Source organism: Aquila chrysaetos, chromosome Z, assembly GCF_900496995.4.
Source record: "Aquila chrysaetos chrysaetos chromosome Z, bAquChr1.4, whole genome shotgun sequence".
NCBI lineage: Eukaryota > Metazoa > Chordata > Aves > Accipitriformes > Accipitridae > Aquila > Aquila chrysaetos.
This window is the reverse complement of record NC_044030.1, coordinates 36,244,922-36,271,852: the sequence shown is the minus strand read 5'-3', so window position 1 is coordinate 36,271,852 and position 26,931 is coordinate 36,244,922. Positions and strand designations below refer to the sequence as shown.

Sequence of the window (26,931 nt, the reverse complement as noted above, 5' to 3'; positions counted from 1 at the left end):
TACTCAAGAGTTATTCCAGGATGTGGCAATTAAGTCAAGCCCTACAGTAATTTAGCATTCAACAATCAAATTCAACCAATTGTTCTGAACTTGGCAAAAGACCTTCATTCCTTCCCCCTCCCCCCCCTCCCCCCTCCTCCCCTCCTGCCTGGGCCTTCCCTGCCCTGCCTCCCTGCCTCCCCCACCCCAAGAAAGGATAGAGCAGCAAAACCAAGCCTTATGTTTTGCAGTGTTTTACCACTTTCAAGACTTGCTCTGCAAAGACCAGGTGCACAGTCTGTAAATCCTAGAGTTTAAAGAGCGTCTCTGATCAGATAGAGAACCACAAAGGAGCTATGCACAAATTAAAAGACAGATTGAATAAACAGTAAACAAAGAGAAGTCATGCCTAATAGAAATATGTTCCTTTGAAATTTGCACAGTCTACAACCAAACTCAAGTCAATGTATTTCTAAACTATCAAAGTTTTACTTGATGCTCTAAGTTGTACTGAAGACTCCATATTTTTTGCAAATTCGCTGTCACTATACCCGTTGGAGTTCTGAAGTTCTGCATCTGCAGCTTCAATAGTGAAGAAATTAAGAGATTTATAGGAAAAAATTCCTCTAAAGCCTGTGATTTTAGTGAAGCTACCTAAGGAGTGAAAGTCTGTATAGAGTACAACAATTATGCAAACTCTGAGGCTGGAGGAACTCCAATTGTTTTCCCAATCTGTATCAAATCAATGCTTATGACAATTTTTTAGGAATTTATTAAACTTAATAAATTAAATTGAGTAAATTTGCACTTGTTAAAATTCTCAGCTCTCTCAGTTAATGATAGAAAGTGTCATTATGATGGATTGTTGTTCACAAACTCTTCTACCAGTTTTAAAAAGCTGAACTAACAGTACTGACATACACAATATCATTTACACCCTTCACTGATTCATGTCCTTCATTCTTTCATGGTCTAACCATCAACTACATTAACCACGCATGTGCAATACAAACATAACTTTTCAGTGCTATAATATATTTAAAATCTAAGACCACTATGATAGAAGACATTAATGAGAAGGGTCTAAAGATACGACCTTCAATATAGTTAATATTTTCCTATCAGCTAATACATAGATTTGAAAAATTGCTTTTAAATGATTTTTTTTTTTTTTTTACACCCTAGAGGGTGTGAATTTTAGGAGATTGGGGAGAAGATATGGAGGGGTGGTGGTAAAATGAGGGTTAGAAATTTATATTCTGAGTTAAAATTTTCATTCAATCACAAGTATTCAGTAGTTAGGATTTTAGGTAAAACAAAGAAACAAATGTTACAACATTAACAGTAAGAATCACACAAACTGGTAGCACTGCTATGTGTTCAAGATTTTTCTTTTAATCTGTTACAGATACAGAGCTTTCACTGCATCTCTTTGAATCCTCCGTTGTAGGCTGTGACCACCATATGAAGTGGCAGGAGCAACTATCAGCTCTGGCTGCTGTCACTGTGTCAAGGTCTCTCCTTAGAGCCCTGCTCAGCCATAAGCCAGCTGAGAAAGTGCTCACCGGTACTGAAGACAGAAGGAACTAAAAATAAAAATAAAATTTTTTAAAAAGAAACAGACCAATGCAAAAATCAATAAACATCATTAATAAATTCAACACCTACAAACTCAACTGTGAGACTAGCCCTGTCTTACATTAGATTAAATTGCATTCCTTTTTAACAGTGATTTTTGCAGTGAATTTTGAAAATCATCATGTACTTCTGCAGAGAAATACATACTACACCAGTATAGTGATTTAATACTTATGAGTACTTGCACATTTGCAGTGCCAGTAAATAGAAGAATGGATAGTATGAAGAGTATCTTTGTTTATTTCTTAAAGTATCAGTTACTAGCTATATATCTGAGTGTCAATAAGCCCTCAGCGTGGTAGTGCATATGCACCATATGTGGCCACCCGTTACACAGGAAATATCAACATCATGCAAAAGTTATAAAATATATGCAACATATTAAAAATTATGTCAATATATACATTACACATACTTTCTTGCAATGACTGTACTAAACCTTAAAAGAAAGCAAGTTTTCAGCAATTATTTCATAGTTTTTTCAGATATATCTATTATAAAGTTCAAGACAGACAAGGGAGGAGGGAAAGGAGAGAGGAAGACAGAAAAGAATTTTGACTGAATTCCCTAACTGCAAAGTATCACCCATTAGGAGGCTGTGACATGCTAAGAGCTTTATCCCACAAAACATGAATAACTCTATATAAATAAAAATGCCTGCATGAATTCTCACAGCTGGGTGTTAAAAAGGGAAGGAGGAGAGGAGCTGGAGAGCAGTTCAGCTTTTCTTCAGTTTTTTATGCATCTAATGCAACAACTGGGGGAATTGATCCGGTATATACTATATGTCAGACTGCTCTCCTTGCAAAGTGGGCTGCACCCCGAACAGCTCGTTTTACTCTCCCGTTCATGTACTTCATTGACACCATTTCAGTGTCTCTCTCCCTCCCACTGAGCTGGATTTCAGGGACAGAAGATATGACCACAGCACTCTTGTGAGCTAATTAATAAATGAATGTCTGGTTGTCAAACTACAGATGCTCTAACTAGTTCTAAAGTTTATAGTGACAGGAGAATGGAGATAAAAAAACCACTGCCTCATTATTTATGTATTTTGGTATATATTATTTCATATTACTGTTGGATGTTGATAACATCACTGCTATCTATCCCCCCCCTCACAGCCTTGTAAGTCAGGGACACTACAGAAATAGGCAATATCTGAATTGCTTGTTCTTCCAACACGCATGTAAATTTGAAAAGGTAATGGAACAGATGTTAGGGATGTGTAGCTAATTTCCTTTTTGTTTCACATGTGATGTCCAATAGTCTTTCAAGATATGACAGGCATCAAAACTTCACTGCATGTCTCCAGATTTTTCCAGAAAAGCGAAACAGGAAGAACGTGGGTCAACTAGTTTTTGGAGACTCTTAGCAAGGACAGTACTAAACAGAATGAAACTAAAAGCTTCACCTAAGAAAAATCCTTGCAAGTAATAAATATGTTTAAACAATATGAATTGCAGATATTTTTTCTTTACTAAATAGGAAACATCACCAATTCACTTAGTACCAGAGAACTTTCTTATAGCCTTTCACCTCTCCTAATTTGTCCTCTGCCAGGAGGTACAGATGACCCCCACGTGAAAACACTCAGTATGTCTCTTCACTCAGTACACCAACATCTGTACACATTTGCAGATGTATACGTGTACCCTGTCTAACAGGGAGACAGAAAACTGGCTGCACTAAAGCAGCCGCAAGAAAAGGGCTTTGCCTTTTGGGGGCAGGCATGATGAATACTGCAAAAGGAATCAAAGAACAGTAACACAGCCTTCTCTCATATGGAGGAGAGAAAATAGTGCACCACTTACAACAGCAGAGAAATACCGTCGGTTTGAAAGACTGTGCATGTATGCATAAATATGCATGTTGGATGCAGGAAGGTCAAACCTAGATACAGCAAGTCAAGAACAAAAATTTGTGGAAGACTTTCACCTCTGAAAAGAATCTGAGGATTCCAGGACTTCTAGTTGTATCTGTACTGGCCTAGGAGCCCACTTTCAGGCATTGGGCATCCTTTTTGAAATCTAGCCACGTCAATGCAGGAAAGTACAGTGCCCCAAAGAAGGTTCCCTCAGGAAGCACATCCCTTTGGATCTGGTGGTAGAGATACTCATCTGGTACACCTTATCCTTTTTTTTTTTTTAGTTAAAATAAGTGGATTCAGAGCATATCCAGTACTCAGTTTACAGCAGCACAGCGGATTTCAACTGAAGCAGGTTAAGTAGCTGTTGTATGAGCAACTTAGATGGCAGCTTTAAACAAATGGTACCCTCTGGTATCAATGCAGTGATGAACATACCTTCCCTTTTCACAATAAGAGAACAAGAGAAGGTAGATGTGAACATATTGCTTTGTTATTCCTTCAGGAATAACAGTGGTATAAAAGTCTTTACAGTAAAAACTCTTTTGATAACAGAAGGACTAAAAGAAAATAAAAAAATAAAATCAAGAAACCACCCTCTCCCTGAGATGTCTCCAGAATTTAAGTGGGCATAAGTTGCAAAACTAGGCTCTGTGATTCTACAGTGACATAAGAAGTAAAAGCTGGAAAGAGAAAAGTCTTAGTCTAATCATAAGCAGCTACAGAAACTCTGTGTCCCAGCTGTGATCTCAGGAGAGCCATATTAACATAGGGGTGTTGCTAAATGTATGTGTCCCAAATAGTTGAGACCCATGGAGACCAGCTTTAGATAATGAGCAAAAGAAGGTTAGCAATTGCTGAATACAAGCAGAAGTAGCACAACCCTTCATGTATCTATCCCCATACCACCTATAAAAATTGAAGTGCATTGAACATAACATTTAACTTTGGCTGAACTTGATAAACAACTTGAACAGGGTAAGAAATGCTTAAGTAGCCTCTCCTGCTTTCTGTGCTAACCCACTAATAATTCAAACATATTTAGGCAGCTTCAACTGCACGACATCCCCAATATGTCCTTAACCATTCCAGTGCTAAGTACTATGGCTCAGTTCTACAACAGTCTTTATGCACGCAAGTCCCACTGGAGTCAGTGCTGTACATCTCTGGGTGTTTAGCTGCCTAGATATTTGTGTCAATTTTTGGACCCAAATTTCTTTTTAGAACAGACTTTTGCACAACAGGGAAACTATGTATAATACAGTAGTAAAATCAGACAAAAAAAATCAATATAGTTTTGCTTTTGGCTAATGCCACATTAATCTTTATATGTATATTGTTTAAAATATTAAAAGGCTATTTCACCTTGGTTTTCAGCTCCTCACTCATCCACATACCATTTTGCCTGGTCCTCCACATTTGCATATCCTGCCATGGGAAGTTCATTATCTATTTGAAGAGGAAAGAGAGGAAGGCAATAACTGGGAGCTTTCTATTGAGTCAGGAGAGCGTGGAAGGCAGCAAAGCCCTGTGCAGAACCATCTCTCAGAACTAAGAGGATCCATGCACTGCTGAAGTGCTTTCTCAGGATATATTGCAACAGAGGTGTGCCTGTGAATTTGAAGTCCAGATTTGTTCATAAATTGCCCATTCAACCATTTTTGACTTGCTAACATGTACCTAAACCCATTCACAAAAGTACAGTTAGTTTCTGGGCTGAAATAAAAGACAGTAAATGATAAGTATGAGATGGTTACTTCTAAAAGGGTTTTTCAAATCTTTCTAACCTTTAATACTTCTGTTTCTTTCCAGTCAAGCAGAGTTAAGTAGTTTTAAGATACTCTGGCTTTGTACTAGAAAGAAGTGGAAGAGGAGGTTAAGTGCAGGCAGAAACCCATTTCTCCTGGGTGCCAGGTGACCCCTGCACTAGCTGCAAGCAGGCAACCTGCAGCTGAAATCAATGTCCAAACCCTATTTGCTACAGCTGATTAAAGTGAGTGACCTTGATTTTTCCCCCAAAGCACCCAAGTGAGGACTGCTTACTCTCATCTGCCTTCACAGTCAGCGAAGTGAGTGGTAATTTTTTTTCCTCTTAGAGCTGAGAGCTTTCAGTGGGGATGTGATAAATGACCATCACTTGTAGACACTTCAAAAGCAAAACCTAACAGATCTGTCTTGGTCAGGGGCTCAAGGTGCATTTTAGTGAACTAAAAATTGCAAAATTATTTTTATTACAAGTTACCTTAGTTGCATCATTCCTTAAAAATTTGATGAAGTTTGGCCTCACAAAGTAAGAGTGGCTTCTTTCTTAGTTGCAGGAGTTCCTGGAATACAGGTCTACATAAATTCACTGAAGCAGTGGCTTAATGTTTTATATTACTAGTAGCTTTTGTTTTATGGTATCACTGAGAAGAGGGGAAAACAGTTTAGAAGAAAAATAAGGAACCCATTTTACCCCCATGACCTGAACCTTCATCCTTTTCTCTCATGCCAGACCAAACTCTCTTGCAGCCTTGGAAATGTTTGTTTAAGTGTTTTCCTGCCATTATTTTTCATTGTTGCATACTTCTGCACTTGTGTAAGGAGAACTTAGTGACAAATGAAGCAGAAACAACTGTGAAACTACAATAAATAAATTGTATGTCAAAGTTTTCCAGGGAGAAGAAAAGTGCCAACAAGCGAGGTAAGCTTTAGTGATGAGCAAAAAAATCAATTAAAATACAGTGACTTTAAGGCATATAAAATATTTTTTAAAGAAAATTATTCTTTTAAGAGAACAATGTTAAATAGCTTTGAAATATATGACAAACATCCTTCTGTTCATAGGAGAAGCTCTTAACTCAGGAAGATCAGGAGAGATTTCTTCAGCATAAGCTAAATTTAATGGTTTAATTTGTATTGATCTAGCTAAAAAGGCAGGAAATCAGTTAATTCCTTGAGAGGGGCAAATCAATCTTTATGCAATTATTTATTAAACATTGTTATTTTGTCTTTTTCTCAGAACTCCTTACAGAAAACACAATATTTTTATATTTATATATCTAAAATTGTTTATCCATTTTTACCCATGAAAAATGGGTGAAGTGGTCTGCTTGGAGTTAAAAATTTGAAAGTGAAATCATACCCTTCCTAATATCAGTGATGTTTTTTCCCACTGATTCTGTTTTATCTTAGATGTGGAATTTTTCTGTTTTTCTGAGCCCAGTTCTCTGTAGCTGAGCACACATTGCAGGATGTTGTATGTTACAGAAAAGTTATGTATGTACCACTTACCTTTCTTTCTCAGAAGAAATTTGTTCTAAGGAGGTTCAGTTGCATAATTAGGAATGCACAATGAATACAAATGGTGTTCATGGTTGACCAAAGCCCCCCTTTTCTGCAAGTTTGTTTGAATACTTCAAGTTTCTCTTCTTTTACAAATTACGCAGCTCTGATCACTGAAGTTTTCAAGCCTGACTGCAGATTGGACCATTTATGAGTCACAGTGTTGACATTAACAGTGAAACAGAAAGATGTACCACTGATTCAAGGACTGGGCAACGTTGTGGGAAATGCAAATTCCATTCTTTTTTCTGCCCTAAACTTCCTCTGTGGTCCTTGACAAGTCATTTTAGCGTTTTATACAAGTGTGCCCAGTTCTGAAATATAATTTATTATGCCTTTGGAGCCCCAACATGTGTTATGGTAGTGATGCAACTAACACAGGTAACCAAAATAAAAATGAGCACCTGGCCAAAGAGAAGTTATTTACAGATTATCTGTAAGGACATGCAAAAGTTACATAATTTTTGGACCCCGATCTCATAAATAGACCCATGTGAACAAACCTGTGAGCTTTTATGGAGTTTTACCGTCTTCTTTTTTTGTTTTTTTGTCTTTAAAGTAGCTACCTAGAAGCTTGGGGCTCCGCTCATGCTGTTCCAGACTTAGAATCAGAACCATCAGTGCACTTTTTTTTCTTCCAATAGCAACGCAAATAAACAGCCAAATCATGGACTAAATTGCATGAACTGAGAAAATAACTTTTGATAGTGTAACAGTGAAGACTAATGCAGAAGGCCAGCCAAGAACACTATTAACAGCAAGACAGGACAAAAAAATAATACTAGTGATGAAAAGAAGATAGTAGTGGTGAACAGCTTCACCTCAGATAGGAGGATGGGGTCAAGTGTAGTGCTATAACATGAATGCAGAAATACCAGGGAGTTGGATGGAATAACACAAAGAAAGGAAAACAGTTATTGTCTATGCTCTGGTTCACTGGGCAAACCCAAATTCCCCATTGGCCATTCTCCCAACAGGAACGTTTTCCTGAAATGACAGTATGAGAGCTAAATCCTGTCAGTTTTCCTCTAAGTGAAATCTGGATGGAAAGATAGAAAAAAATAATGGCTTAACAAGAAGTTCACTTTACTGTACAATAAGGCATATATATACAAACATGCATACAGCCCTGCATTACATACAGGCATAATTACTGTGTTTGTATCTTGTTCCAACATACAGGCCATTTGCTGAAATGAAACACCTAGGAGAAAGACTGTAATTCATTTCATTGCTTAACTTTTGCTATGTTTTGGTGGGTTGGCAGCCACCTTCGTATCTCAGGCCGGAGCCTACAGAGCAGACTGAAGAGATACTTAACCTCTTAAATCATGTCTCTTATTTTCTGTTATCTTACAGTTCTAAAATTTCTTGGCAAAAGTATCAGGAGGTTAACAAGAGAAGTTCTTGTTTGTAAATTGTACTTGTGTTTATGGCCAAAATAACAGCCTTTAAATGCAGGTTCACAAATAGGATTGCCATCTGCCTAGGCATATCAGGTCTCGTTCAGACAATTCCAAGCATTTTCAACACTTTGAAGGATTTGTACATTTCATATTTAAATCCCAGTGTTGTTCATTAAATGCTGGGTCTTAAGGAATTACTGAGTTCAGAAGGTCCTTATGTTTCATTTAAAACTCAACTTCCTAGTTTCTCATTAAAAAGAGTATTGTAGCCAGTGGGATGTGGTGAAACCAGAACAATGTCTCCTTCAACCCAAGCTTTAGACGTCAAATGTTATGTTGCATTTGCCCCCATTTTCAGTTTCTGTTCTTTTTCTGGACATGTACACTTCCTAGCTGTAAATATGGATTCAGGTTATATTGTCAAGAGTTTACACACATGTGCAAGAAATAGCCCAAGAAGTAGAACTACTTTCCCATCGAAAATGTGATCCTTCGAAAGTATTGTAAAAGTTATAAAGCTGCCTTAAAGAACTTCCCTCAAATGCAGTTTGGAGAACATCTTACATAAAGAAGGAAAAAAATCAGAAGGGCAGAAATTGGAACAATACAGCCACTTTTTACTACATATTGACCTGAAACAATTCTCCCAAATATTTATTTCCCCTAAAAGCTAAATTAGCCAAAATTTTCACTTATGCTTGCCTAGATTTAAATCAGTATTGGAACAGAAGACTGAAATAATATTAACTGTACTACTGACTTGAAATTGTATTTCCTTCTGGAAAACTAACAATTTTAAGACAGAGAATATGTTTATATCTAGGAAAAGGTAATGAATTTTCTTGAACTAACTTTTAAGTTCACTCTCAAAATTCACCGGTCATTCTAATTGTTTAGGATCTACCCAGCAGGGGTTATTATGTACCTCAGAATTAATTGTGAAAGGATACTTTCCTTACATCTTCAGAAAGAGTAACTGATGGACTCCAAAATGTTTTGCTGCATAATTGAAAGATTCATTTATTCTTTTGCAGTGCACATAATAACTGTGAAGCCAAACGGCTGGAAGCCAAGCCATGTGTATATGTTACACTCCATACATTATTACTACCATCTTTGTTAACAAAGTACAGTCTTCAATTAAATTCTTCTTCTTAAAGTGATATTTCTTTAAATCTTTGACACAATGTGATCAATGTTCTGCCACCAAAGTTTATAAATGAAAAACAAATGCTGATGTTTTGGGGGATGGTGGCTGGAAAGTTTGGGGGTTTTTTTTTATGTTTATCCAAGTTACCCACTTTTTAGTTGGAATTGTCTATTGTTTAGTTGGTATTATCTACATACTCAAAAATCCTCAGAGTAATTTGTCACTAATAATACAGTAACACAGTATATATCTAAAAGTGCCCTGCAGTGTACCCCAGGAAATAAATCGTATACAATGCTTCCCTTTAATTTTCTAATTACATCATTGTAGAAAGGACAAGTATATGCATTTTTCAACTATTTGTACAGTGAGCAACTACTACTACTTTTAGGTGGAGGAAACAGTACTAAATTCCAATAAGAAGACCAGAGGGTTTGCATTGAATTTGGATGCCTACCTAGATATCAACAACTTGTCTAGAAAGCCAGCAGAAATAGTGTACCTGTAGAGACTGTAAGGACTTCCTGCTTCTGGCTGGGACACAAGCTCCTGGTCTGTTTTGCTGGGAACTATAGATGGGTCAAGTATGCAGGGCAATGAAAAGAGATGTCCAAGATTACCCCCCCCCAATTCTAATTTTGAATGCCTTGAAAACTTACTGTCAACATTAAGATAAAAACTTTTTAAGGACAGAGATTATTTTTACTGAGTTACATCTTTTGTGTGGCTTTTTTTGCTATTTTCAATTTAATCATAGAATGATAGAATTGTAGAACAGCTTAGGTTGGAAGGAACCTCAAAATATCATCTGGTCCAACATTTCATAGGAAAAGGAACCTAGATGAGATTATCTAGCATCCTGTCCAATCATGTCTTGAAAATCTCCAGCGATGGGGATTCTACCACATCCCTGGAGTGGCTGTTCCACTGATTGATTGTTCTCACTGTAAAATGATTCTTTCTTCTATCAAGTTTAGATAACAGTTTACTGTTTCTAATTTATTCTGTGAGGTCCTATCTGCCTAAAATAAAAATAAGTACAATTCAAACTATTGCTTACATAGCTAAAACATAACCATTAATATGGCTACCAGCCAGGAGGCATCGCCTATGTCCTGATAAACAAACTCTTACCTGTATTAGCAATCAGCTCCTGTGTCAGCAATCCAAAACAGAGGAGACAGAACTTTTTAGCAACTTCCCAGAATAAAGAAGTGGGGGATTGTTGAGTTGTTTGCTTACATTGATCAAATAATTTCTTTAAAATCAAAAGGAGAAGCAGCATTCCTCATCAATGACACATAAACAGTTTAGGATTAGGTGAGTAATACTTCAGTGGTCATATCATTCAGCTGGAAAGCTCCATCAGGATTTCAGAGGAATGGTGAGAGATGGGACATGCTCTGAGATAATAACCACCTATTCCTTCCTTCTGCATAACCTGTTTTCCATGAATTCTCTCATTTCTCTCCACCAGCTTCAAAAGAGAGTGCTCCAGCGTGCCCCATGCAGACAATACTGCAGACAATGACCACAGGGAGGGGAGACACCAGGCTCCACTCAAAGAATGAGGAGAGATGAGAGAGAAACTGCTTCAAACAGTGGAGGGGATCAAAGGCCTGGAAGTGTACAATGGAGGAAGCTCTAACTTTACTTTGCAGGGCAAGAGATATATGAACTACTGGGGAAAATATTTACATTGTAGACAGTGGGAAAATTACTTTTTGCTTGTATGAAATGATGACTGCCTATTAATTTCTTTCTACTGCCTCATCTTCCTTCCTCAAGAGTTGACAATGTCCTCAGTAAACCCCTTAGAAATGTAGTCACCTACAGGAAGAGGCCTGGAGATGTTTGCAGTGCCTTGATCCCTTTATTTCATTTCAGCTTCCATTATTTACTGTTTTTACGTATGTCTGTTTCAACACGTGCTGCTAAATTTTACAGCCTTGTTCATCAGTATCAATCTTTTTTTCTAAATGAGTAATTCCTGACCTACTGACCTAAAGCTCCAGCCACAGCAAGTCTGCTTGAAAACTGCTAGTCTGGTACGACCACAGCTCATTAAAAGACTACCATATTCATGTTTTCTTCCTCACTTCATCTGTAAGAGAATAACACAGCACAGTTAATTAAATAAATATGAAGAAAAAGATCAACTCCTTGTATCATGATCTAAGTCTTACACTATTTTACATGGTTCGCATCCAGGTAAATTATAAGCTAAATTTTGAATACAGTAAATGCAAAAATAGCAGCTGTTTTCATGTTCTCTGCCTACAGCTATCTGGCAGAGGAACCCAAATAATGGCCATGGGGGGAAACCTGAGTTAGAGAATACAAATAATTGCAAATCCCAGATCCTGAGCTCAAAGCAGACGTCCACTTTGGACAGCCATCCTTACAGGACTGTGTTATATGATATTTTGGTATGATCTTTAGAAGAAAAAAAAAGGTTAATTATTTTCAGTGCCTAAGGATGCTGCTAATATTATTTACAGACTCAGTGGCAAAGGGTTTTATTTCTATTTTCTTTTTTAGTCTTGTTGTCCTTGCAAACCCGTATCCTAGGGCAGGGGATTGTGTCTGCACTTAAGGATTTCTGCATAAAACTAAGAGTTGCACATTGTTCATACATTGAGTTAATCATTATGTAACAAGTTCATACTCTTTTGCTAGCTTCCACATTCTCACTTTAGTTCAGGTACAGCACTACCCTATGCATTTTCACCTCAGCATACAATCAAGGGCATTGCATGGAAGATCTGTGCATGGGATTGGTATGGTTATATTAAAAAAATACTTAATTTGACATTGACAACTTCACCACATGAGGTCAAGAAGTGCTGACATAATATCCCCACAGGGCTTTTGGAAATAAAAAAGGCGAAGACAAGAGAATGGAAACAGTATGTAAGACAGATAGACTGAACAAAAAGAACAAGAGACTGTTTTGTAGAAGTGATTTCCAGGGTTCAAACAATTACTGCACATCTAACTAAAATCCAATTGTTCTCATCCGTGATCTTTAAAGCATTTCTGCTTCTCACAAAAAGTTACACAGAATATTTTTGTTTTCTGTTTCATAATCCATTAAATCAAAAACACATGAATGAGGTTTATGCAATGACATATGGAAGTCATTAATGCTGCTTTAGTTCTCAACTAAGTACCCAATCCTGTACTCCTTAAGTAAGAAAAACTCTTACTGAAGTCACTGTGAGTTTTTCTTGCATAAAAGGAAAAAAACCTGAGTACTAAATGTAATGATCTGTAGGCTACTAAAATTGCCCAGTGACCCCTATGTCAGTCCCTTTTAATAATAGACACTCTTTTTTGCAGGGTATAAATTCTCACTATACAGTGAGTGATTGTTTTCTGTTCAACCAGGGACCAATTTGGCTTCCACAAAGTCAAATGCAAAATTCTCACTGGCCCCTATAGGAAGCAGGATTAAGACTTTTACATAGTTCCTTTATAAGAAATCTTCTGTCTCAACAGACTGTCACTTTCTCAGCTAGCTGTAGATATGAGTGGGCTGCTGTATCAGTGTCAGCCACACATTTCTTGACAAAGAGAGTGCAGAAAAGCTTTACCTGAACATTACAAGGTGAAAATTGCGAAAATCAGACACGCTCAAACCCCTAGATATTGTCTACAGAAAGGCCACTATTAGCCTTTTAAGGAGATGAGCAAACAAAAAATCAACAGATACTTTTTGGTTTTTTTCAATTAACAAATGCTTCAAAGTACTATTCATCTTGATCTTAATTCAAGATCATGGAAATTAATGGCAAAATAAACCTCTCTCAGCAGTAAATGGGAGTGGATTCAGAAATATTTTTCCCTTTGTGAAATAAAACATAGAGATAAGAAGTTTCATTATCATTTCCAAGTAAAGATAGAAATGTCGTTATGTGAAGTCTCGGAATTTAAGTATTCTGCACCAAATTCTGCTCACATTCCCTGTTATTCTGACTTTTAATATTTGCGTATTATTCTCCCATAAATAGGTCACCTTGGTATTTTTCCAAGCCATAAGATCTTTGACATTGGAATATAAAGATGGAAACTGAAAACTGGAAATAATTTTCAGTAAAAAGGATTAAAGAGAAATATGAGATATCCTGACCTTCATGTATTCCCTGCTTAGCTGAACAACTGCATCTATGTATTTGTGATATAACACTGTATATTTTTGAAAATATATGTGCAGAAGACAGATTTTTTATAGACTTACATGGTCTCTATAGTCCATTAGTGTATTTAAACATGTTTATTTTAAAAGATAAAATCTGTTCTTAGAAACTGGAAAGGAGAATTTAGATAACGCTCTGTTGCACTACAATGATTACTTGTTCCAGTATTTTTCTTGGAACAGACTGACGATTCAAACCTCTGTGCATTCATTATCAGCTTTCTAGTACTTCAGAAATTCATTGCAAGATTTGATAGAAAGCAAGAGAGAGAAAAGAAATAGAGGCATAAAAACGAAGGGGACAGAGGAGAGGAGAGGAGAGGAGGCACAACAAACTGCCATCTAAGTATCTTCTATGATGTGTAACAGGAATTCAGTCAGGTAACATACTGCATATCACTCCCACTGTAAGTGTGGCCAAAAGCAAGCTAATAAAAAAAGTCAGATTTCTATAGAATTTAATACACAATCTGGCTGGCAGTAAAAGAAAACAGTTGAGGTTGGAGGGAAGCTATTATTCTAAGTGGGATGTAAAGAATCATCACCAAGGTTGAAATAAACTCACTTGTTTCAACTTAATGGAAGGTGATTTGTAGGTTACTTCATCATATACTGATTAGATTCTTAGGAAATTCAATGCTGAATGTCAGAACTTCATGGAGAACTAGATTTTCTTTATTCACTAGTACAGCAGTACACCACAAATTACACCAATTCCAATGTGCATTTCCTCTGAAATTTTATTTTACTATATTCCTCATAGTTGTTTGTCCTGCAAATCATTCAATACAGTGTTCTTCTCTGATTTGTCCTTTTTTGCAAGAATCAGATTCTGTCTAGGCAATATTTTGTAGGGTTCTGAGAACCTGAAGGAACCAGAACTCCTTCTAATGTGCCATAAGTGGCTTGTCTTCTCTTCTTTGCCCCCCCTCAAATATCTCTCAACTCTGAAAAGGCAAGTCTATCAGGCAGGAATCCTCAGAAATTCCTGTGTTTAGCCTCACTGAAGGCAATACTTGACAGTGATATTTCTAGCTCAGGTTGTCTGGTCTAATCTCCAAGCTCAGAGAGGAGTTATTGCCTACAGATTTTTCCTCACACTGAGTTCAATAGTTCTAGTTTAGAATATTCTGATAGTAAGGCAGGGAAAAAAGAAATTAGTTTTTTCCAGATCAAACAATGCTTAACAGTAAGGACCTTTCATAGAAGAAAAATAGTCTGGTTTATGATATTAACCTCCAAATACGTGTGAAAGCCACATATGAGCCATGAAGTGAATGATTAATCAAATGAAATTCTTTATATTTTTCTGAGCAGGAAAGGAAGAAGAAAGCCAATTTTGATTTTGTTTTCACTTTTACCTTCATCCAGCTTTAACCAGCTAAGCTACATAATAACACACATTTCAAAATTACAGTGCCAATTAGCATTACGACAAAAAATATTTCTGGTCTCTTTGACAAAGCCACTAAGTCCTTTACTATTCTAGACTCAGATTTTAACATAATTCTATGCTGTTGTGATTACATATTTACTTAGATGTGGACTACACAGAAATCACTGGATGGGAAAAGGCCAACTCAAACAATTTTCCAGCAACATTTCCAAGTTAAATCAAAGGAAGTGTTCAGGCGACAAAGAGCTCTTTACTTTAGCAACCAATGCTTAACTACCTTAGGGACTACTGACTAAGATTCCTGTTTCCTGGTAGGTTTCTTGTAGCTTTTGGATAGATGTTTCGGAAAGGTCAGGAGGATGGTCATTGATTTGCATATGACTTTTTCAGAGATGTGGGCATGAAATATCTGTGACTGCTATCCTCTTTTCACTGTAATGAAAGGAAACAATTTATTTTTTTTTCAGGAATACAACTAATTAGCAAATTAGTTATCAATTAACTTATTCTTAATGGTCTGTCAGTGGCATCTAAGAGATAGCATCTTATCTGCAACTAGAAGTCATAGAAAACAAAACACATTTCTGACACTGACATTGCAAAAGTCATAGAGATAATGTTTCCTCTATTTTAGTTTTACTAGGTGGTGAGAAACAGGAGAGGGTATCCTGTCCCTGTGGACAGAATGGCAAAACCTCAGCTGATTGCAGTGGTGCCAGAATTTTACCCAAGAAGTTCAATTGGAGTGACAAGGATTGCTGGATGTACAGACTCTTTGTAATATTTCATAAGAAAATGCTATTGGACAAAGTTTACTTTCACTTCACTTAAGGTTTGCTAATACATTGGAACCATAACCTATGTTGAATGTGAATACAAGGTATGAAAAAATGTTATTTCCATGCAGTTATTTTGTTTACCTCTTGCATTTAAAACCACTTCATGAAAAGTGGGCAAGTATAAACACAGAAAAAGGAGGTCTGGAGATCTCAGAGCGGGATGTCCTGTTGTAGCTGAGGAAAAGAAGTAGACTGACTGATTAAACCAGCGTGAGGTTTGTCACACTGTAAGTTCCCTTGTACCTCTAAAACTGCTGCAGATGAACCTTTCACTTTGTGAAAATAAAATTAAGCCCCATGATTTTTAGCCAGATGTAGCTGGAGAATCCCTATCTGATGCAACTGGAAGTCAAAACACCTCAGTGGGAGCTAGCCCACTGTTCAAGTCTGTAGTTATCTTTATATTTATATACCTATATATGTATAAAAATATATGTGTGTTTAAGTGTATATACACATACACAGGTATATATGTACATGTGTGTGTGCATGCTCCCTGAAGCCCTAAGAAATTAAATTGCTCTTTTCAATAATTTGGCTTCTTCTCTTGCATTTCTAGGACAAAGCCTTCAAGAGCATAACTTTGTTGTGCTCTTTTACAGACTTGAATTCTGAGTTTGGGTTTTCTGCTGCCCGTATAAGTAAAGGATTAAAACAACTTAGTACCCAGAAAGTGAATAAAGATCTTTGTATGCCATGGATCATCTCTCTTTATATTCACTGTCTTTCCTCAGATTTCTTTTTCCTAAAAAAAAAAAAAAAAAAAAAAAAAAAAGGCAATGTCACAGTCACAGCGAATACTTTGTGATAGTAGATTTTACTAGAAACATGGGAAGCATCCTATTTCTCACAATTAAAACAGAGTTTTTAATGAGTTTTATTAGACTAAAAATTTCACCAGATGAAGGCAGATAGCATGCCTTATGTGCTAGCAAAGACACAAGGTGAATATTCTAAGATGCAATCAGAGACAGTCATTATATTTTATATGACACATTCTGTAGAATTACCATGGGCAAATGTCATAGGAATAGACATTCATATACAGAACTATAAAGTATTTGTCATGGCTATTGGAATGCATGACACACCCACGAAAGGATGGATTCACCCATAAACAAATGTTTCCAGTTCTCATAAATTTAGCCAAGTGCCATGTGTCCAGCTCAACTCATGGTGTGTCATCGTGGTAGCTTATCCCAAGAAAAATCAGTTCATGCCTACTCTCAGAATCACACAAAAGCTATTTAGGGAGTGCAAAAAGACAGGCTCTGGCTGATAGTTGTATGTGATACACAGAAGTCAAGAACTGACAGAAAATTTTAAAGACTTTCAGTAAATGCAAAAATATGCTTAAACCCATTCTTTAGCATCCTGGGCGTAAGCATCTGTGCTGTAGCAATGAATCTACATAGATTATGGCAGGGAGTTTATGAGACGTATGTTTTAAATTGCTTTCAATACTTCTTGAAAATTACTGGAATTATTCTGTATGAATTATATCTAATGTAATGGAGATGTTGGATGTGTTAAAATTAGTGTTTTAGGGACAGCTGTTTCTGAACACATTCTGTCAATGAACCTAATTCACACTCAAGAGTTTCTACTGCTTGTCAAAAGAAATGGTATCAAATGTAACATCACTATCCAGCAACAGATAGCTTAGTATGAAGATTTATTTAAAAATTAAAATGTAACTGGGCAACATTTTCCACCTAATCAGTCTTATTTGAAAAGATATATTGTTTAGGCTTAAAAATTCTTCTTTGTCAATGGAACTGACATAAAATATTACGTCTATCAGAATTGCTTTGTTTGTTGAACTTAATCAGTTCAATATTTTCTTAGCAGCCCACTGCTCCATAAGACATGTAATTCAAGGTACCATTCTTTTTTCTGAGCCCAGATTCATTGAAGATTTCCTCTCCTGCAGTGCAGTGCATCCTTCCCTCCTACCAAGCCTTACCATGGGTCTCATCTAGGAGGTATCATCTGCCAGGTACCTCCAGAATCAAGAAACATTCCTCCACTAAAGCTCTATAAAGGAGGAAAGGCAGTTCAGGAAGCCAAACAAAAACGATTGAATATGTTACACACTTTTATTTAAATAGGAAGTCCATCAGAAAATGTATAATCCTTTAATGAACTGAAAGCTTCTGACACTTTTTCTGGGATTAGTATTCCGAAAGTTCGATTTTTCAACTTTGCTCAGAATGAGAACAAAACTATGGTACTTCAGAAGTTCCAGGTGAAACAAAAAATTCAGGTTTTGTGCCAGTTCTAGGTTTGCGCCAGTAAGAATATACATTTTACCAAGTCTTGCATATTAAGAGTATTTAGTAAAAATTATTCTTTAAGCTTAAAGAAACTTCTTCGTACTATGTATAATATTTAAAGAGTTAAAGGCAAACTTTTGTCAACTGCCTCCATTAAACTTTTAAGTCCAGAAAGGCAAATATCTCAGACCAATTATGAACTTAACTTCCACTCCCCTCAGCCCTGTCACATGAACCTGTTTTTAATCTGGAGGGGTTTTTTTCTTTCTCATAAGAGTATTCATTCACAGTTTGGTCCCCTACTGAGTGATCCCATTAAAGATAATCCCATTTATTGAATCTCCTTTCTGAACGACAATTTTATCCACTGCCCTCTCTGCAATGGTCCTGAAAGTCTTGCCCTGCCTGGCAGGGGTTGAAGCATAGGTCAGAGCTTTCCAGGTGTGCTACTGCTGGAAATCTCCCCTAAGGAAACAGTGGGTTTTGCTGTTCTTTCCTCCAGCTATCGAGGGAGCCTGTCAGTAGGCAATGACAATTTTCCTGTGCATAGAAGAAAAGAGTATTCTACTTTCATAGTCTTGGTTACTTTTGCCTTTATTTTGGCACTGTTGGGAGAAACAGTTAAAACCTGAAGCTTTTTAAATGAGCCTGATAATTGAAAAGTACAGGGATCAATACTGCACTTTCAAATTAGAGGAAAAGATCACCTGCTCTCAAGGTCATTCCCTGTTAAAGGCTCAAATCCACTTAAATCTATGGATATGTTTTCAGTAGTCTAAGGGTATATCCCAACATCAATAAAATACTGGCAAAAGAAACCATTAGCATTCCTACGAATTATTCTTTAAAATCCAACACGCTTGCACTGTAGCAAACTGAACTTCTGAAATAATTGATGTCTGCTGCCAAATGCAGCCGGATGCCTCCCCTCCATGTAACAGGAAGTTTGTGCTCCTGATGATGGGAGCCCTTAGTGGGGAATTACGGTACCCCGGTCTGCTCGCTCTCTCCTCCTCTGTGAGTTATGATCTATGAGCTGTGAAACTCATAGTTTTGTCATTCATTGTGTTTCCCCCAAAGCTGTTAAAAATTAATGAACCATTCAACAAAATCCACATGTTCACCATCTAAGACTCTGATCCTTGCAAATAAATCTATGCGGAGCTGTTTGGCTTTACGCCTGCCTGAGCCCTGATGGTATCAGTGGGATCCTGCACAGGTCCAACAGAGCAAATTCATGTACAGGACTGAGCCTCCTGCAGCCTCTCTCTAACATAAGTCTTTATGTGATACCATGAGTGGTTCACATGCTTAGAAAGCTGTCTGGCAGGTGTAACTCTTGGGCCAAATCCTTTTTTTTTTTTTTTTTTGCCTTATATTTACCTTCCTTAGGCTGAGAAAAATATTTGGAAAAGACTTTGATTATTTTCCAAAATAGAGGCTTTTATGCAGTATTGTAGTTTGTTTTGATGTGTTTAGGGCACAAAGCAATCAATGAAGATAGTTCTTACATATTTTTATAGTCAAGAAACCTTCACTCTAGAAGCCTAGAAAACTATCTTGTGTCTTAATTCTTTTATCATACCTACATAAAAAGAATAAAAAATCAAATGCACAAAATAAAATGGAAGTACTACACAGTCAGAGACACTATGGTTTCAGAGGTATCACTATCCATTTATCTAAATTCTCCTGTATTTAATATGCAGTTATCTGGCTATCTATTGTCAAGACATTGCAAGGCTCAGTTTCAGTGTACAACATTCAGATATTCTGATAGGAGGTGGGGACATCACAGAGACTAGATACCAATGAAGAATACAGGGCAATAGTATTTCTTATATGTATCCAACAGATTGGTGAAGTGAGCTTTCACATCTGTCAAACCAATTCAATAAAGCATTTAAAATACCAAATTCCTTTAGTCTCATAATTCAATGTACCAGGCCAAAGTGCTTTCAGCAAAAGCAAGGAAGGAAGAAAGAGGGATTTAACAGGTATTGCATAATGAGTAAAGGGTAAAGTTGACCCAAGATATGCAGGAATAATTCCCTTGAAATCACTGAAGTTTGTCCGTTTTGCACTGAGATTTAATTTAATCCCAGGTGCGTAACTACTTTGACACTATAACAAGCAAGCATTATTGTGGTCAGCCTGAAATGACACTACAGCTAGAATGATTTTTGCTTTGGTATAGGATGTCATTATTAGAACAGAATAGCTCTTACATATCCATATTTGATTATAGCAAAACAAATTAAAGAATTCATTTATAATTAAATAAGTTAAATATTGTGTTGTTATATTTATCATTAAAATATATTTAGCTGTCACATAGAAGTAATCAGTTAGTGCAGAAGAAATCAAACATTTTTGACCTTTTATTTAACAAAATAAATAATTTGTTAATACAAAAAAATACATTACAATGTTTTCACCTCTCAAATACCAGTAATTAATTACTGTAAAGAAAATTAATTTGTCCTGCATTTCAGTTAATGTTCTGAGCTAATTACATGGTAATTATTCTGCTACTAACAGCTCCACCTTTTAAGTCTCTGCTGAAATTTGCAGGTAAGGAAGAAAAAGAATCCTGCTGCTCAGTTTGGAGGCTAAATCTTTGCTAAACACACAGTGTCATTTCATAGAACACAGAACTCCTTATGTCAGCTTTAGTGTTATGCTTACTATCTCTTATAAAGAAAATATTAAAAATTGTTTCTTTGGATCATTTCTTCCCATTTTCCTAAAATCTATTTAGCTTTCCCTACATAAACAACTTCAACTCCTACCAGCTCCAAAAACTGTGATAGCATCCCCTGTGTAGGCCAAATTTGAAGTCTTAAAATTAATCACGTAAGAAGTTGATCATTCCTTGTAAACTAATTGCATTTTGCCAAGATTTCCTGGTGGGACCTCTCAGATTAATCATCTACTTCTGTTTTCCAGTTCTGCCAGCCCTTCTTCCTGGCTGCAAGTGAAATTCACGATGAAAAACAAAAATGAAAATAATTCAGAATGTTAGTTTCTGGTTTTCATCAACATGTCAAATTTGACCAGCTGTGCTTTCCACATGCCTCTGAGGAGAAGACACAGAGCCACAGGAACATCTGAGGTGTCGATCTCATCTGATAAGAAGGCAGCCGAAGGATGCTGGGACTGTACAGAGAGATTGAGATTAGAAGTTCATCACCTCTGTGGTAAGATACAGACCTCATTTCTACTCTGGGTCAGGTAAAATAAACCAAATTACTGCTTGTACAAATTGTGTTACCTTTTACTAGAATGCTGGCCCAGCCTCATAGCTCAAAAGACCATATATTTAAGCCTTGCAGCTTTGCAACACTTGTAATCAAATGGGCCTGTTACTTCAATGCAGTGATCACTCTGATGAGTCTTAAAAATCATGTTGCAAATTTCTTTCCCTCACTTAAACTGCTATATTTCAGGAAAATGATCTCTTCAGGCAGTGCAGAGCTGTGTGGCCTCCAGGGCTGCATTGGAGACTAAATGTTCTTGTCTCAGCACTTTAAAGACTGATAGCGCTAATTGCCCTTCAAAGTAATTCAAAGACAAGGGCTGTTAACCTTATCACCTTTGAAAAAACTTATTTCTGCAAGGACATAAAGGAACTTTATTCGGGCAATTATTCTCAGAGTTCAAGCAAATTGGACTATATTTATCTATAAATAGATATTAAAAATTGGACATTGACCTTATGTCTATCTTATCCACTATGAACTTACTTATTGATACTATTTCCATTTTATTTAATATGGTTTTTTCTTAATATTTACACCCTCATGTCCTTAATACAAGCTGACTAGAATGTGTTCTTCTGTAACACTGTATGTGAGACTTAATATCATAGAAACAGCAAGATATTGTGCTATGTTCCTATATTGCAAAGCATATAAGCAAAGGAGCAGCACTCACCTGACACTTCCTGGCAGAACTGATACTTAAACAATGCTAAGTGTTTCTTAATTTTTACGACTGACATGATTTTGAACTCCCATAAATGGAAGGCAAATATCAGCAAGTCCAGAACTAGTGAAAGGAGCACAGAGGGGTACACAACACTCTAAATAATATGCACCTTTGCCAGGTAATGTACTTTGAAAGGCAAATTTACTCCTTAATCTTGGATCTACATATGGAATTCCCACTGACACCAATAAAATTTGCAAGCTGAAGACAAATGGAAGAAGCCATCAAGACTGTCTACTCAAACTAAAGTAATAAATGATTTTTTTTATTATTGTGCCAGATCTAAGAAAATAGAAGAATACAATATTATTAATACAGGACAGGTTGATCCAATACAGTTATATTCAAATTGGCATCTGAACTTTCTCATATCTAGAAAGAGCTTATGTTACTTACAATACCGCTTATTCAAAGGTATTAAGTGGTTTTACAAATACGAGTATTATAACCTGAAAAGTAGTTAAAGATGTGGAATGCATTTGGAAAAATGAGAAAATTATTTACAAGGAATACTACAACAAATCATTGAAAGAACCAGGGATAGAAATTAACAATCCTGATTGTTAATTCTGTACTCTACCAAGGTAATGCAGCTTTCCAATGGAAAAAAGTCAATTACTATTAATAACAAGTCCACTAGTTATGCTTATATACTGAAATAAATCAATTTACAGAAGTAACTAAACGTCTTCAAGTTAATAACTGTAATAGTCTACTTTGTAGTTTATATACAGGAGGTGAAGAGCTAATGGGTCATTTTCCAGACTAGAAAAGCAAATGGCATTAGTATTTTTGAAATCTATCCAAGCTCCAAGTGTTTATATAGTAGTTGGTAAACTGTAACAGCTGGCCTACTGCTGAACGGAACAGGATACCTGGTCTAGACATTTAGACATAGATGACAGAATCCTAAATTATGCACTGCTAATATGTATGTTGCATATTTCATACACTTAAACTGCCTAAGTGGAATTCAGTGAGCAAAAATGCTAGGACAATTCATATCTTTTTTTCAAAGAAATCTGTTTTCATAGCAGTCTTGGTTCTAAAAATTACTTTTTATAATGTTAAGCTTAAAGGAGTAAGCCTTAAATGCCACACCACAAAACTTCAGAGGGCAAGTTATTTTTATTTTACACTAGTATCTTGTGACCTCTACTAAGTCGAGTCCTTCCCCCTCACAGCACAAAACACCTGATATTCAGGTGAGGATCTTCATCGGGGTCAGGGACCCCTGAGCACAAATCTGTGCTCTCCAGCAGAGACAGAGAGGGGAAAGAGCAGCTCGGGATGCCTTGCCTCCCAGGGAACTTCACTTATGGGCTATAGGGTATTATGACACACTTTCAGTTAGTTTGATGACACTGAATATTTTGTCAGAAGTTTAATATAAATAATAGCTGAGTAAAGAGTTCAGAATGCAGGTTGTTTAGGGAATTCATTCATGATGGGATATCTAAAATGGATCTAATGAATATTGAATTGGACAGAAAGAAAACAGCTTATTTCAAAACATCCTATAGCCTGATGATCAGAACACTTTTCCTGAGGATATATGATAAGGCCTATTTTCTACATAAAAAAGAAGCAAAGATATGAATGTTTCCCTCTGTGCACTCAGTCAACCATTAGATAAAACAGTAGAGATGTTGGCAGCAGCAGTGGCACCAATTTGGGGATTCTAGATCTGGTCCCAACATGTTTTCTTCCAGCTAGAATTACATACTGAATTTAACTCAGCTTTTCACATCTATCAAATTCCAGCTGCAAACTAAACCAGAAAAAAAAAAAGACTGAGAAGGAGAACAGGTAGAGGTGATATGTCGTACAGTCGTGCTTTGCCAGGTGAAGAGTAGATCATTCTCATTCAATTTATTATTACCAAGTAAATATTTCCTACAACAGGCTCAATAATTGCAAAGGCAAAGGTAAATGTCAAGGATCTGAAGTAGGTCAATATAAGGTTTGCAGCTGAGCATAACTACATGATCTTTCCAGGGTAAGAAGCAATCAATGCATTGCCTTCCCAATAGTTATTTTTTACTACTTTATGCTACAGTAACAGCCACTATAGAGCACTGTTAGTCCATTTCTGTGCAACCAGGTTAGTCTACATCACCTTCAAGGTAATTCAACTTTAGTCCCTCTGATTTCAAGTTGAAAAGATCAGGAACATTCTTCTGCTTAGTGGCAATGACAGATAAGAACTGGAAGAAAGCAAGAGTGATGGTCATCTGTAAAAGAACAGGAATAGGGGAAGGACCACTGGAATAGGTTGCCCAGGGAGGTTGTGGAGTTTCCCTCCTTAGAGATATTAAAAAACTCTCTGGGCGTGGTCCTCAGCAACTGGCTGTAGGTGGCCAGGCTGGAGCAGGGGGGTTGGACCAGATGACCACCAGCTGTGCCTTCCAACATCAACTGTTCTGTTGTTCTGTGAGGTATGTACACATCCCTGAGTTTAACACCCATGGGGCCAAGGGGAAAGGGTAAGTAAACAAATGAATGTCAGTTCTTTGAATAAAACAAGATGAGAACAAGCCGAACTGCAAACACCATCAAAAATCAAATCATGTCAAAACAATCTCTTTTCTTCATCTAACAGGTTAGTAGCCTCCTGAGCTAAGGAAAGCACTAATCAGCTGTATTGAGTTTGTCTAGAAAAGCTTTAGACAATGTTGCACATGACATTATATGCAATACAGAAGCATGAGCCAGAGGAAAACAGTACAGGGTAATGCCAAAGTGCCAGTAGTCACTGCTAGTATCCTACCAACATAGCTGTCTTGAGCACAGTTTCACATGTGGTTTTCCTCCCCCCCCCCCCCCCCATCCCCCGCCCCAGTTTTTTCCCTCCTAATCTGAATAATGGCTGAATAATGTTTATTGGATTTACACCAAAATGGAAGAAACAGTAAGCACACTAGAGGACAACATCTGAAAACAAACTTACAAATTTGGATTCACGGTCTGAAAGGTCCTACCTGGTTATATGAGTCTATCACCCTTAGAACTCATAACTTCTTATAGCTAGAGCAGTTTCATATATGTTCAGATACAGATATATTTATATTAATTTGTATGTATTTGTATATATACCTATATACAGATACCCATATGTATATATATGCATATATGGATGTACGTGTAAATAAATATTTATATGTATATGTGTGTGTGTATCTATGTACATATACTTATATATCAGCTGAGACAGGTGATGGATTTGAAAACAGAGATGTCATAGACAATGTTCCCCAGAGAGGAAAAGGAATTATTCAATGCCATGTGATCTTCTAAACAGGAGTTGAATCAACACTTTAGGACGTTTTGGTCAACTCTGCAAGGTTCCTTAATTGAGTTACTAGCAATGACTCATTGAAAGGGGAAAGGTTATGATAGATCTAGTAGGCATTTGACCCTTCTGCTGAACAGATCATTACTATCAAGTAAGATTAAGAGTGGTTTCCTGTTCTAGTCCGACTTGAAGCTTAAGCACACTGGGGAAAATATCCAAGATCATATGCTGCAGGAATTGATTTACTGTTGGAAACAAAAATACACTGGAAACAGTAATGTAGAACAAACCTGATTCCCCCCCTGCCAAAAGAAAAGAATAGAAGGAAGTGCTTGTGAACATGTGTGCATCATTTTCCTAGCTATAAGCTAGCTAAATAGAAAACATTTATAAAATAATATATTTAATATTTTACCAGCTACATGTCTTGATATTGATATTTCCAAATACTTTTTCTTAATTTTCATTCAAAACACAAATCCCAGCCCAGTTATCCTCCCAGGCCATCCTCTTGCAACGAGGTGTGCAGACATTCCCTAGAATTAATCTCTGTCAGAAAAAAAACAGTACCAAACCCAAAACAAAAACCTGGCATTAAACCAAAATATTACTAAACCAAAATATAGTCTGTGTTCCTCAGTTCTTGTTTCTAGTTTGAAGAACTTGGTTTATCATTGTTATCCATTGCTTTGCAATCATCACTTTAATTCTTCTTTAGAGACAAGGATATGTCCATTTTCAAAGGGCAACAACAAGCCGCAGCAGCCATGTGCAACCACAGGGCAAGCTTGCTAGCTGATTACAGCTGATTAGCTCTTCATGTTACAGTCACTATAAGTAATCTAACCAGGAAACTGGAGAGGTTATCCAGAATGGCACAGTTAAGTTATTGAATAGTTTTGCCAATTTACACATTTAAATGATATTTAGATGGTGACACTAACAAAGGGAAGTGAAGTAACTGGTCATGATAGCACAGAGCTTGAGGGACAGTGTGGGTGGTTACTGGAGAGGAGATTGATCCTTTTCCAGACTTCTCAGTTTATACTCTGAAAAGTAAATAAACAACTTGTGAGATTAATTTTAAATGTGTTTCGACTGCTTCAGTTTACCTCAGTAGTTTCTAGTGCCCTAAATTATGAAATATATGAAATAATTTTTCATGGTGGATTCATCCACGAGTCAATCTTATAAAAGCACAGACCGCCTGCACCACCTTCAGCATCTGATAAGCTTCCTTAGGCTGGTTGTGAACATGACATCCCCTCCTTAAACAAGTACAGGTGCTACATCACAGAAACAAGGCACTTGATTATTTGCAGCCTGTTTTTTAGGACTATGCTAATAATCAGTGCCTAGTGAGAAAGCAGGTCAGTTGGACAAATGCTGCAATTTCTTCATGTTACTGCATGTCCTTGGATTCCTTTCCCATGAATCAGTACAATAAGCAGGTCACGTTACCTTCCTTGCTTCTTAGCATCTCAATATCCCTTTCACCCAGGAGGGTAATCATCTCTTCTGTAGATGAAAATTATTTTTTAAAAAATATGGAAGACTGTTTTCCAACTTTCAA

The 26,931-nt window shown here is 36.8% G+C and overlaps 1 long non-coding RNA gene across 1 annotated transcript in view; it reads left to right on the top strand.

Annotated features, from left to right (window-relative positions):
- Positions 1-11,051, top strand: part of LOC115336986 — a 57,943-nt gene extending 46,892 nt beyond the window's left edge. The window contains exon 3 of the long non-coding RNA XR_003922002.1: positions 10,842-11,051. This is a non-coding gene — a long non-coding RNA (uncharacterized LOC115336986). The remainder of the gene's footprint in view (positions 1-10,841) is intronic.
- Positions 11,052-26,931: the final 15,880 nt, after the last annotated feature.